Source organism: Bidens hawaiensis, unplaced genomic scaffold, assembly GCF_021521415.1.
Source record: "Bidens hawaiensis isolate Kalapana, Puna unplaced genomic scaffold, B.hawaiensis_p1.1 tig00004743_1, whole genome shotgun sequence".
In the NCBI taxonomy this organism is placed as follows: Eukaryota; Viridiplantae; Streptophyta; class Magnoliopsida; order Asterales; family Asteraceae; genus Bidens; species Bidens hawaiensis.
Window position 1 is genome coordinate 906,270 of NW_027491293.1, and position 14,913 is coordinate 921,182.

Genomic DNA, 14,913 nt, shown 5'->3' on the forward strand with positions numbered 1-14,913 from the left:
AAAAAAAGTCTTAAAATGAGCTACTTATGGTCCTAAAATAGTTCTTTTTTGAGGTTTTGAATCTTTTGACTTCTTCTAGTGTCATGATGTTTATCATTGTATGCTGAAGCAAAGCTCATGTGAAGCCTACAGGGGTGGCACCTACGGGTTGGGTCGTCACACATGATAGAAACGCAAAAGATAAATATAAGTAGTTTTTTAAAAATGATATAATACCGAATGTTTTGTAAACGGCAAATATTACTTAATACTCTCACCAATAAATTAATCCTACTCTATTGCCGAGGTTTACCTGAGACAGCTCATTCAACATGTATGTGCCTCTATCATATATGCTAGCCCATTAGCCTAAATGGTTTCTTTTATTGAAGAGGTATGTACCCGCCTCAACAACGAGCGAGGCGGGTCAACCCACAAGATATGGACAAGAGGCTTGAAATCAAGACATTATGAAGGCACAAAGCCAAAACCTACGCGCATGGCGCATATCACATATGCTCACGCATATCACATATGCTCATGCATCACATGCTCAGGCACCACAGATGCTCAGGCACCACAGATGCTCAGGCATCACATGTGCTCACGCATCACATATGCTCACGCATCACATATGCTCACGCATATCACATATGCGCGTGGCGCATCCGCGCGTGGCGCATATCACATGCTCGTACATATCACATCTGCGCATGAAACATCTGCGCGTGAGAATAAAGAGAAGACCTCGCGCATCCTCAGGATAGGCACGTATCACACATGCACATAATCAACATCGTCCTTATCCAAATCAGGATTAGGGCAACCTTGATTGTGCACGTCAGACAACCTTCCAGAAGGTATCTTTTTAAGGAATAAGAATATGCTGATGTTGACAACTGCCAATGAAAGGTGGACAACTCAGCATAACCCATGTGCTACCACGTGATTATAACCAATGAAAAAGCACCAGGTGTCCCAAAGGACACGTGGCGCAAAGCAATTGGAGGAGGCCAACAAGGCCCTAATTAGGTCTGAGCCCAATCATGGGAAACCCTAGCACTATAAATATCACATCAACTCCACAAGGAGAGGGGACTGAAACACACAATTACAGAGTATTCAGCTATTAAGCAATACACTCCAAATTCCTTACTCTCACATATTATTATCTTCTCCCACAAATACTTATTCTCACACCGGAGGGTTACCCCAAAGAGGACCCCTCTGTCCCTTTCTGAGGGGTAAGTTTACGGTGCTGTTCATTTTGTAGGTGGAAGAACCCAGATCCATCAGATCTAGAGAACCATCAGTGAAATAGCATAATCACACCCGAGGAAAGTAGATCGTCTACCAGTGAGTCGATCCACGTTTCTTCATTGGCGCCATCCACTGTTACAACGGCAACAAGATCTCATCAGATCTCTATAAAAAACAAATTTTCACCATGGTTTCTGGCGTTCGTAACGTTGATCAAGTTCTGGAGGATATTGAACGTGAGGATGTTAATGAGGGACAACAGTTTCTGAGGGTGCCGCGTGATTCTACGCGCGCCACCAGTAACCGTCCCTTCATCACAACTCCTCATGGCCAGACTGAAACTCCTCCAGACGATCTTACGTTACAAAATCTTGCCGGCGCGAAACAAAAAGGACCAATGGGTCCAGAAGATGAAACCAATGACCCCAAAGAATGGCTCATAAACGAGCAACGACGTCTAATGGACAAGTACAATGAGATGGTCAAACACAAAAAGTCAGCCGACTTAACACAACGGCTAGCGTTTGACAAACAAAACGTTCATGGAACAAAAAGGGCGCGCGCGCCGGAAGATGGTCATTCCGTTCACACTGCACACACTAAGTTTAGTGATGAAGAAGTTCACAGCATGAGGAAGACGCGAGATACTCATGCAGGAGGCTCACAGTTCCGCGCGCACGTGAACATGGCGCCTGGAGCCAGAGCAGATCTGGATCTGCACGCGCCATACAGCCCACCAGTAAGAGGGCAAGTGGACGTAACCATACCATACAGGCCAGCCATCTTGGTGAAACATTCAAAGTTCACTGAGCGCATCGCGAAGGCCCCCATTCAGCACAAAACCAAGATGCCAAGTGGTTTGGGCAAATATGACGGCACAACAGATCCAGACGATTTCTTACAAGGGTTTTACAACACAGGAAACCTAGAAAGCTGGACGATGCCAACATGGTGTCACATGTTTGCTCGCTGCCTCACGGGCGCGGCGCGTGTCTGGTTCGAGAGCTTGCCGACTGGGCAAATCGATGGGTTCGAGGAGCTATTGGAAAAGTTCCAAGCCCACTTCGTACAGCAGCGCAGACACACGCGCGACCCTGATGACATCATGCACTGCGTGCGCAAGAATGATGAAACGATTGAAGATTACATATCTCGTTTCAATCAGGAGTCCCTGGCAATCGGAGGTATCACTGAGCAACTCTTGCGCGTGGCCTTTATTCAAGGCGCGCGCAGTGATCAACTCCGCCGAGCTCTCGTAAGCAGAGATGGCATGCCAACCACTTGGGCCAAACTAATGGAAGCATCGCGAGTCTTCGCGAGAAATGAAAAACAAATTGCCCAAGATAGGGCAAGAGAAAGAGCGCATCAAGCTGAGTCACCGCGCAGCAACGAAAGAAGGGGCAAACAGAACTCTGTATGGTCCAGGTTGCAACCAACCAGTTTTTCTTCCGCAGAAAAGCAGGCGCAACCAAGCTCACCCCAGCCCCAAAAAGACGTTCGTAATCGCGGGGAGGGTGACAAGAGGGAAGGCGGCAGAGATCCTAACAGACCTCTGCCAAGAATATGGACTCCCCTCACTAAAACGCCTTCACAGGTGTTAAGCACTGAGAATGTCCAATTCAAAAGCCCCAAGCCACTACACTACAAGGGACCATCAGACAGTGGCAAGTACTGTGAGTTTCACAAGTCCACAGGACACAACACTGATGCATGCCACCACTTGAAGGATGCAATTGAAAAAGATGTGAAGTCTGGTAAGCTGGCTCACCTGGTGAAAAACTCAAGACCAGAAAATGAACAATCAGGAGCCTCAGCCAACAAAAAGTACAAAAGAATCTGTGTAGCTGAGGGAGGAAGGCAAGGGCAAATTTCAAGAAAGAGAAGCGCGCAAATCCAAGGAGATTGGCGCGAGCAACAAGTCATCTTCCCAAGAATCAGGGGAGGCCCTTCCATCAGCAGTCCTCTTGTCATCACTACACACATTGCTCATTATGAAGTGTCAAAAGTCCTGGTGGACACTGGCAGCGAATCAGACATCATGTATGAGCAATGTTTCAGGAAACTGGATCCGGCAGACCAAGCAAGGCTTGAAATTGTGAATGCACCAATCTCTGGTGTTTCGAATGAAATCATTCATCCCCTAGGTCAAATACAATTTGAACTAACCATGGGGGATGAAAAACACAAGCGAGCAGAAGTTGTCAACTTCTTGGTCTTGCCCACCACTTCTTGCCACAATATGATCTTGGGTAGGGGAACGATTGCCCAATTCAACGCCATACCGTCGCCAGCGCACGGCGCATTGGGGTTCCCAACACCAACAGGTGTAACTTTTGTATACCGAGATCATTTGTGTGCAGTGACACGTACTCCGCGGGAAGGGAGAATGAAACTTCCAATGGCAGACAACGCGCCAGAGGAATGGATTCTCAACCCAAAATTCCCGGAGCAGACAATCACAATTGGCGCTACGATATCAGACGACACGAGGTTGAGAATGAAAAGATTGCTCACAGCATATATGTCGGTCTTCGCGTGGCAACACTCTGATATGACTGGGGTTCCGCTAGACCTGGCGCAACATTCTCTCAACACGTTCAAGTCTGTAGAGCCAATTGCTCAAAAGAAGAGAGTCATGGGGGATGAGAAGGCGAGGGCCATGAATGAGCAGGTTGAGGATCTATTGCGCGCAAACATCATCCGCCCGATACGATACCAGACATGGGTAGCCAATCCTGTGATGGTAAAGAAAGGTAACGGGTCGTGGAGGATGTGCATTGACTTCAAGGACCTCAACAAAGCGTGCCCAAAAGATTGTTACCCCCTACCAAACATCGACGCAAAGGTGGACTCCGTGGCGCCATTCAAGCTCAAATGTTTCCTGGATGCCTACAAGGGCTATCACCAGATTCAAATGGCACCACAAGATGAGGACAAGACCGCCTTCAGAACCAACAAGGGTGTTTTTTGTTACACAAAAATGCCCTTTGGTTTGAAGAATGCGGGAGCCACTTACCAAAGACTTATGGATGCTGTTTTCAGCGAGCAGATTGGAAGAAACCTAGAAGTCTATGTGGATGATTTGGTGATCAAAAGCAGGGAGGAAAAACAAATGCTAAAAGACATCGAAGAAACCCTTGGGCGCCTAAAGGAAGTTAACATGAAGCTCAATCCGAGCAAATGCACTTTCGGCGTACAGGAGGGAAAATTTTTAGGTGTAATGGTCACCAAGGATGGTTTCAAGGTGAACCCTGAGAAGGTGGAGGCCATCCTTGACATGCCCTCGCCATCCACCATGAAAGAAGTCCAGAAGCTGAATGGTAGATTGGTTTCAATCAACAGGTTCCTAGCGAACCATGCAAGCAAATCTACCCCATTTGTCAACACATTGAGGAATTGCTTAAAGAAAAGCCAGTTCAAATGGACTCCTGAGGCCGAGCAAGCTTTCAGTGAGATAAAAGAATGTTTGATAAATTTGCCCGCGCTCACAGCTCCACTTCCTGGTGAAACTTTGACATTGTACCTATCAGCAGGAGAGCGCGCCATCGGCGCAGTATTATTGGTGGATCGCAAGGGAATCCAAACGCCAATATACTATGTGAGTCGGGTGCTGACAGATCCTGAGACGCGCTACTCCATCATGGAAAAGTTAGTTTTGTCACTAACACACGCGTCGCGCAAGCTTCATAGATATTTCAATGGTCATCCCATTGAAGTTCTGACTGGTTACAACATCCAGCAAGTCTTGCGGCGTCCCGCGCTCTCAGGAAGGCTGACAAAGTGGGCGCTGGAATTAGGTGAGCACACGATCGCCTATAAGCCCCGTCCAGCAATAAAGGGACAAGTCTTGGCTGATTTCATTGCAGAAGTCCCCGAAGGAAAAATTGAAGAGGCTCAGCGCGAGGTAGACCCTCCGCGAGCCAATGATGAAGAAAATGTGTGGAGATTATTCACCGACGGAGCTTCAAACAACGAAGGATCCGGCGCAGGCATCAAGCTGGTGGATCCAGAGAATCAGGAATATACTTACGCCATCATGTTGGACTTCAAGAGCACCAACAATGAAGCTGAGTATGAAGCCTTGCTGGCTGGCCTGCGCATCGCGCAAAAATTCGGAGTTAAAAAGCTAGAGGCCCATGTTGATTCATACTTGGTAGCAGCACAGGTCAATGGCCTTTATGATGCCAAAGAGAACACCATGCCTCTGTATCTAGAGCAGGCGAAAAAGCTCATCGAGCAATTTGACTGCTTCAGAATCATTCATATTCCGCGCAGTGAAAACAAATCTGCTGACGCGCTGAGCAAGATGGCATCAACCAGCTTCGATCACTTTGGCAAAGATGTCAGGGTAGAAGTAATAAGCAACCCGTCGGTGGGAGCGAAGTCTGTCCTTGTAACTCATACAACCCCTTCATCATGGATAACTCCAGTAATGGAATTCTTGAAGGAGGGAAAAGTACCGGACGATCGCGCACAGGCGAGGAAGATAAGACACAAGTCGCAGAACTATGAACTGCTTGATGGTACATTATATCGACGCTCTTATCTTGGACCACTCATGAAATGCCTAGATGCTGAGGAAGCAAGCTATGTGATCAGAGAGATACACGAAGGAATTTGTGGAATACATGCGGGCCCGCGCATGGTGGTTGCCAAGGCAATGAGCGCAGGTTACTATTGGCCAGGCATGTACTTGGACGCTTTAAAAGAGATCCAAAAATGCAAAGCATGTCAGAGCTATGCGCCAAACACCATGCGGCCAAAGAACAACTTGATTCCGGTGACCTCCGCATGGCCTTTCCACAAATGGGCAATCGATATTGTGGGTCCCCTACCGCAAGCGCAAGGGCGAGTAAAATTTTTGGTAGTGGCAGTAGACTATTTTACAAAATGGGTTGAAGCCAAGCCACTAGCAAAAATCACAGCCGAAGCGATGAAGCAGTTTATCTGGAGCCACATCATATGCCGTTTTGGCTTGCCCATGGAAATTGTGAGCGATAATGGCAAACAATTCACTGACAGGAAGATATCCAACTGGCTCAAGGAATTGCGCATCAACCAAATCTTCACTTCGGTATACCACCCTCAGGGGAATGGCCAAGTGGAGCGCGCGAATCAAAGTTTGTTAAATGGGCTGAAGAAAAGGTTGGAGGGAGAATCCCATTCTTGGGTTGAAGAGCTACCTAATGTCCTGTGGGCACACAGGACATTAAGCAAAACCAGCAATGGCGAATCCCCGTTCAGCCTAACTTATGGAACGGAGGCAATGATTCCAGCAGAAATTGGATGCTCATCCCATAGAGTGCTCATGATGAGCAAGATTGACAACGAGCGCGAAAGAAGGTTGGATCTCAACTTACTTGAAGGGCGCAGAGAGGAGGCTATCATCAGTGAAGCCAAATACAAGAAAAAACTGGAAAAATATTACAACCAGCGTGTGAAAGAATGCCACTTTAAGAAAAATGATTTTGTCCTTCGAAACAATGAAGCTAGCCGCGCGATACCCCCGGGAAAAATGTCCCCCAATTGGGAGGGACCTTATCAAGTCTCGGAAGAATTGGGAAAAGGCGCATACGCTTTAAAAGATTTGAATGGAAAGAAGATCCCGCGCGCATGGAACGCGGCACAGCTTAGAAAATGTTTCATGTAAATGTCAAGTTTGTAATCAAGGCTTTTTAAGCCATTATGAATAATGATACGCGCTATCTTCTCTTAATGTGGATTCTATTACCTTTTGCATACATGTTTCACACTTCCCTTTATTAATTTTGAGCGATATGACAACATTGTATTGACATCAAAACGAAGTAAAACATACATGCGCGAGCTTCAAGCTCAAACGCGTTAACGAGTCTTAACTCTAAAACGTCAGGGCCTTAGCCCAATTCTATTACCTTTTGCATACATGTTTCACACTTCTCTTTATTAATTTTGAGCAATATGACAACATTGTATTGACATCAAAACGAAATAAAACGAAGTAAAACATACATGCGCGAGCTTCAAGCTCAAACGCGTTAATGAGTCTTAACTCTAAAACGTCAGGGCCTTAGCCCAATAATGTGAGCCTTAGCTCAAATCACTCACAACATCCATCCTACATACTGCGCAGCCTGACCATAAAAATACCTAAACACAACTAAGGCAAAACAAATGCCAAAACATAGTTGTTAAGGTTTCAGGTCGAGGTCGCGCATGAAATTGTAATGGATATCTGTGCAACACATATTGATACGTAAAGGCTAAAAAACTCATAATTCCATATAATAAATGCGCGATAACGTCGCGCAAAAGAGGAATAATGAAAACGCCTAGGCACGTGTCAACATAATCAAGATATGGCAAAATCACTTACAATATGACAAGGATTAAGTATAATAATTTCCTTACAACCTTGTTCTTATTTCAACGTGCAAGCATATCTTATATTCAACAAGCAAACATGCAATATAAGAGATGAATGGGGAATGCGCAAGATGCGAAGAAGGGAAAAACAAAATTTCATTCCAAAGCATTGAAATTTACAAGTTTACAAGATGATAAGATACAAACTACAAATAAAAATAAAAAACATGAAGGGCTTCTCAAGTCTCCACGTCGACGTCAGCCTCTTCATAGTCATCATCATCGCCCTCAGCATCTGGCGCAGCCCGCTCCTCGTCATCTCCAAACTGACCATAGTCAAGTTCTTCGTCTTGAATGGATTCTTCTATCACAATAGTGTCAGGAGCGGATCCTTTGGCCACGCCAGAGCCGCTAGCAACGCCAGCATTCCCCGCGCCATCATCGCCGCCACCAGCCCCTTCGCACTCGTCAAGTAATTTCTTTAGCGCGTCGAGATCGGGCTGGTCAGCAAGCGCGGATATCTGCAAATCATAAGGAAAAATATGAGTATAAAAGGACTTGGAAAATAAGTCAAGGTTATCTCATTAAGGTTAAAATACCTGTGCAAGGATGGGAATGGGAGTATTCAAATACTTCTCCCCCATCGCGGCCATGTCCGCGCAGGCAGCGTCGCTCTGATAAGGGTACTCGGATGGGTTCTTCTTCAACATGCCATATTCATAGCCATCCGTAAACCCTTCAGCTCGACCAACCAAGCGCGCGGCAGCGTTGCAATCCATCACAAGGGCCTGAAACTCGTCTGAGTATTTCATCGCGTAAGCGCAACGAGTCATGCCCTGTGAGATTAGCCATTGGCGATCCTGCGCGAGGGAAGCAACAGACGTCTCGAGGGCAGGAATCTGAGAGTTTAACAACTCAACAGTTTCCTTAGTCTGTTTCAGCTCCTCTTTGTCGGACGCTGCTGCTGCCAAGGCTTCTTCCTTTTCCGCCTGCGCAGCATCAAGTGCTTCCTGGCTAGACGCTGCCGTCGCCAAGGCTTCATCTTTTTCGGCCTGCGCGGCCGCCAGCTCCCTCTTCAGGCGCGCAACCTCACTCTCCAGCGATGATTTGTCAGTTATAGACTGGACAAGAGCTTGGTCACGCGCCTCCGCGTCCAGCTCCAAGTCGCGCACTGTACGCGCGTACTTGGCCGCGTCCGCCTCGGCTGCCTGAAGCTTCTCCCGCGCAGCCTGGAGCTCATGCCCGCGCTTCACAAACGCGGTGTTGGCACTTGCCCTATTCTCACTGAGCTCTGCTTGGAGCTTCTCAGCTCTCTCTCGAGCATCAGAAAGATGCCAAGCAGATACTTTAGCCTCTTGCTTGGCTTCCGCAAGAGCATCACGTACCTTCACGTAATCATAGCGAAGCTCTTGGGAGGCAGCAAAGAAAGCCGACCCAGCAAACAGATGGTCTTTGAGCAAGTCATCGCGAGCGCGGGCCTCCTGAAACCTCCTTTCAGCTGGAGGCACAGAATGAGCCCAGAAGTCCTCACACACACCCATGGACTGAAATGAGCTGTCCTCAGTAATGTTCCATCTCGGGCGGTAGATGTGATCGGCTTCCTGCAAACACAAAGTAATGATCTAAGTCATCAAAACACTAATATGAAAGTCCGCGCCGCGGAGCAAAAACGAAGTTATACCTGCGGGGACGAAGCAGAAAAGTCAGCGGCAGGCCCACGAGAAGACGGCGCCGCGAAACCTCGTGGCGCTGCAGGGCTGGCGCGGCCGCCGTCGGAGCCTTCAGCTTGAACCTCCTCATCCTCCTCAGAAACAGGCCTTTTCTCCTGCGACCTAGAATCAAAATCACCCTCGCGAGGAGGGCTGTGCGCAGGAGGAGGTGAGGGAGGTCTCGACGCCGCCAGATCGGCGCGTAAAACGGCCTCCTGCTCCTTAGTAATCCCGATGAGGGGAGATTCATCGCTTGCAGGAGCAGGAGCAGAGCCAACGGCGCTCGCACCGGCGCCAGGAGTGCCGCTAGCAGCTTGTACGCCAGCTACGACTCCTATGAAAAATCAACAAAAAGAAATGGTTCATGACTTGATCTAAAAGAAAAAAGTCAGAAAATACAAGCACAATACGTACCTTGGCGCAACTCCGTTCGCGAGGCAAACATCGCCATGAAGTCCATTCTACCCTTTTTCGAGGGTAAAACAGGGGACTTCGAAGCGACCTCCGGCGCAGCCTCGGCATCTTGTTGCGCTGTCGCCGGCTCTACAAACATTTGAGTGAGCAAAGATTCATTAGTAATTCTATCAGAATCGCGCTCATAGAACCATAAAAGATAAGCAAAGGATAAGCAAAGTATACCTGCCGAGGGCGCAACGCCGCTTCCCTTTTCCACCGCGCGAAGGGAGGAGGTAGTAGCACCATACCTCGTGTGGACAGGAGGTCTGCCCACTTTTTGAGGCAGGGAAGACAAGGGAAACTTGGAGGGAAACTCCTGGGTTTTCTCAAATCCCCCCGCCTGAGTAGGAGGATCCTGAACAACAGGGGCAACATCTTTCTTCTGTTTCTTACTGGCCCCTGCGCCAGTTTTCCCCTTAGCTTTACGCTTTAGTTGGGGCGTCTCCTCCTCCTCCTCCTCTTCCGCGAGCTCTAGCTCGTAGTTTTCAAGCGCATCTACAATACGTGCAACAGAAATGTTAGCCAAATTTGGTATTATAAAGGAAAATGCATAAGTACAAAGGCTTACCAGGCGCATCGCTGTCAAAGATAAATCCCAGATCAACAGGGATGAACATGTCATCAAAGCGATCGGGGAAGCCAACCTCCCCAGCGCCCAGCGCGACGGAGCCACCCTCCATATGCTCATCATAGGCGGCGTGGACATACTCCTTGAAGACTGCACAAAACAAGTTAAATGATATCAGCAAAATGAATTATATTCGCGCAGAAGTAAGGCAATGAGATTAACTTACACAAGCCGTCAACTTGGATCACGGGCTCAGTCGCGCTGTCAGCCCACCTCCTGCTCATACCAACCCCCACCAGCGCCTCCTCGCAAATTTTCTTGGCGGGGGATGGTTCGGCGGTCAACTTTTTAACCCAGGCGCCAGTTGGGTTCTTGACGACACCCACATCCGCAGACGCAGAAGAGATCGCGCGCATGGTCATGCGGATGGGGATCACACCAGCCCTGATGTAAAAAAACCTCTCAGACCAGTCATGAAGGCTCTTGAATGAAACAGTGGAGCACTTGACCTTTTGACTGCGAGGAATAAATGAGAACCAAGAATCTTGGATCTTGGGCTTATAAAAAAATTGAAAGCGCCGAGGGGTGGGCTCCTCGCGCTGAGATTTGCACATGAACTCAAAATGAGTCATGCGCACAAGTCCAAACGGATGGACTTGGGATATATGAATCCCATAGAACCTAAGCAGCGCACCCACAAACCTTGTCATCGGGAGACGAAGGTTGCAGTGGGTGAAAAAATGGCAATACAAGGATATAAAGCCGGTGGGCGGGTCCGCCGCCGTTTGCCCGGCCCCAGGCAACATGCAGCCAAACTCAGGGAGAAAACCCTGAGAGGCGATAAGGCTGTCAAGATCGGCCTGCCTCAGTTTGCGGGGGATCTCATTCCACTTCTTCACGGCCTTGGTCCTCCCTACCTCCTCCGATGAGGCCTCAGCAGCCCTCTTCCCCTTGCCGGTCTTCTTCAAGGTAGACATCACTAACGATTTCACACGGCAATGGATGGGGGAGATTGTGTTGTCTGAGCTATCAGACATACAACTGTGACAACGAACAACGGATGCTTCTAAAGAACAGAAATCTGGAAGCAGAAGACACGTAATCGGAATAGAAAGAAAGAAAGAAAAGAGCTCTGAATAATAAACAAGAAGATGAAGGATAAAAAAACTCTAAGGGCTGGCTTTTATAGGCCCAGGAGAGAGAAAAATTGGTGCTGATCGGACTTCACGCGCCCCCACTCGCAGGTGTAAGCCAACGCGGGCGCGACACGTGTCCCTGACACTGTGTGAGGAGACACGAAAAGAAACTTTACAGCTGCTGCCAGAGTTCACGCGCCACCACTCGCAGGAACGGACCAACGCGAGCGCGACACGTGTCCCTGACAGCATGTGAGGGGACACGAAAGGCAACTGTAGCACCTCGAGCACACGAAAGGTCTGACACGTCTCCATCACTGACGCGTGTCAGCAACAACCAACCACGTGCACGGACGATTCGTTTGCAACAAAAAGGATAGAATTTCGCGCAACGATGAGTAATAAGAGGAAAAAGACAAACCCCTACTAAAAGAGCAAACTGTTAAGTCTAATATCTATCTTGCCTCGCTCGCGCGAGACAAGACACACATTAGACTGGGGGGGCTTGAAGAGGTATGTACCCGCCTCAACAACGAGCGAGGCGGGTCAACCCACAAGATATAGACAAGAGGCTTGAAATCAAGACATTATGAAGGCACAAAGCCAAAACCTACGCGCATGGCGCATATCACATATGCTCACGCATATCACATATGCTCATGCATCACATGCTCAGGCATCATATGCTCAGGCACCACAGATGCTCAGGCATCACATATGCTCACGCATCACATATGCTCACGCATATCACATATGCGCGTGGCGCATCCGCGCGTGGCGCATATCACATGCTCGTACATATCACATCTGCGCATGAAACATCTGCGCGTGAGAATAAAGAGAAGACCTCGCGCATCCTCAGGATAGGCACGTATCACACATGCACATAATCAACCTCGTCCTTATCCAAATCAGGATTAGGGCAACCTTGATTGTGCACGTCAGACAACCTTCCAGAAGGTATCTTTTTAAGGAATAAGAATATGCTGATGTTGACAACTGCCAATGAAAGGTGGACAACTCAGCATAACCCATGTGCTACCACGTGATTATAACCAATGAAAAACACCAGGTGTCCCAAAGGACACGTGGCGCAAAGCAATTGGAGGAGGCCAACAAGGCCCTAATTAGGTCTGAGCCCAATCATGGGAAACCCTAGCACTATAAATATCACATCAACTCCACAAGGAGAGGGGACTGAAACACACAATTACAGAGTATTCAGCTATTAAGCAATACACTCCAAATTCCTTACTCTCACATATTATTATCTTCTCCCACAAATACTTATTCTCACACCGGAGGGTTACCCCAAAGAGGACCCCTCTGTCCCTTTCTGAGGGGTAAGTTTACGGTGCTGTTCATTTTGTAGGTGGAAGAACCCAGATCCATCAGATCTAGAGAACCATCGGTGAAATAGCATAATCACACCCGAGGAAAGTAGATCGTCTACCAGTGAGTCGATCCACGTTTCTTCATTTATATAGATAATTCGATAGGCGTTAGTAAATACAGATATTAAAGACAACTCGTTTTACATAAGTTAATAATGAGTTTAACAAATACATAAGTTAAGAGAGCGTGTTTTACATTAAAAATGATTTGGAAAGATTTGAGATTGATATATTCAATAGGCATTAATGAATATTGAGATTAATAAACACATAAGTTAAGACAACGCGCTTTACATTAAAGATTTGGAAATCACTATTATCAAGGAAAAATCTTTCATGATGGAATACGGTCCAACAGACCGTTTGCTGAAATGATCTGGTTTGTCGAAATCTTTTCGTCCGATGTTTGCGGGTCCCGTAGCTTCAATCGTAGCCCAAGCTATGTCATTTTTTATTTTTCCAAATCTATTTCTTGCTGGCATAGGATATGGATGCCAACGATAGTCCTCTTTATTTAGAAAGCACATTGGACATACCTTTCTGTTATAGCAATTCGTCTCTAGCTACCTTGATTTGTGTTTTGCTTTCATCATTGAATAGGGTTTTCTTGTCATCTTCTCGCTGAAAATATGCAAAAGCTTGGTGTAGTTTTAGCTTTTTTTAGTTTTCCTACGGTTTGAAGTTTGTGAAATGTATTTCCAGCTAGTTGCTAGTTGTTTCTAATGATAAAATCTTCTCATGTTAATAAAAGTAAGTTAAAGCGTGCACACTATGTACGTAATAAATAAATCTATATGTGGATGCAATTTATCATATTCTGTATTTCTTATAGCTTTTATAGTTTTATGTTTTGTAAAAATATATAATAAAATAATATATACTTTTAAAAACCAATTCAAATATTAGACATGATGTGCTTTTAAGGTTTCCCTTCTAGAAGAGAGGTGAATGATTCAAATCCCGTAATGCGTATGTATTGATGGTTCATAGAAATATTATCGTTAAGGAGGTTAGCCTTTTGGTCCAATGGAATGAGGGTGAGGGTTAAGAATTAATTGGGATTTTATTGTCTCATGTTCGAAACCTGACTTAAAGAGTTTTCCCATAGTGATGATGGTTTTCTCGTTGATAGTTTTCCTAAGAGAGTCATAATTGAAGTGACAAAATCTGTATGAACGATTGGCATCCCATCTTAGAAAGGCTCAAACCGTGTGTATAGTTTAAAATGTTGTTAAAAAGAAAGTTACCGTTAAAAAAAGTACGTGATGATTTTGGGTGTGTTTGGCAAGAAGCTTTTAGTAGCTTTTAGGGGCTTCAAGCTTCAAGTTTTTAAGAAAAAGCTCCTACCTAACAAAAAGACTTGTTTGGTTCAATGGGCTTGAAGCTTTTGTATTAGGAGAAAAAGCTTTTTTTCTAAACGTACTACTACTAGCGTTTGAGAAAAAACTACAAGCTTTTACAATTGAATTTACAATTTTGGTACACGAACTTTCATCAACTTTTGTTAATTTATATAATAGTTACATATTTTACCCTTATTTAAAACTAACTACCCCAATAACTCTTTAAAAGTCCATAACTTTTTCATACGTTAATATTTTTTTAAACACATTACATCATAAAAAAGAGCATTTTATTCTCTTTAATTTGAGTATGATATTGATATACTTCTATACCGGTTTCGATTGGCAACAAGTCGAGTCAGAAGAGCTCGGGTCATGTGTAAGACCAAATTAGGGTCAGAACGAGTCGATAAAAAAGGGTTAATTTAGTTTAGTTCGTGTCGGTACAGTTATGGGTTAAAAGGGGCCAGGCCAGAACATGTTTCAGATTAAAAAGGGTGTCGGGTGGGAAAGGGTTTCAAATCAAAAGAGGTTGTTTTAAAAAAACTATCTATTTGAAATTACTGTATATTTTAGTTTTGTTTCTTGATTTTCGCCACGATTACACGCTTGCTGTCTTTGCACGAAGTACACGTCTGCATTCGGGTTATGCGTGCACTAATATCAAGTGAATCACGTACTGACACTGATTATGCAGTTGATCTCAGGTTGTGCCCGCACTCC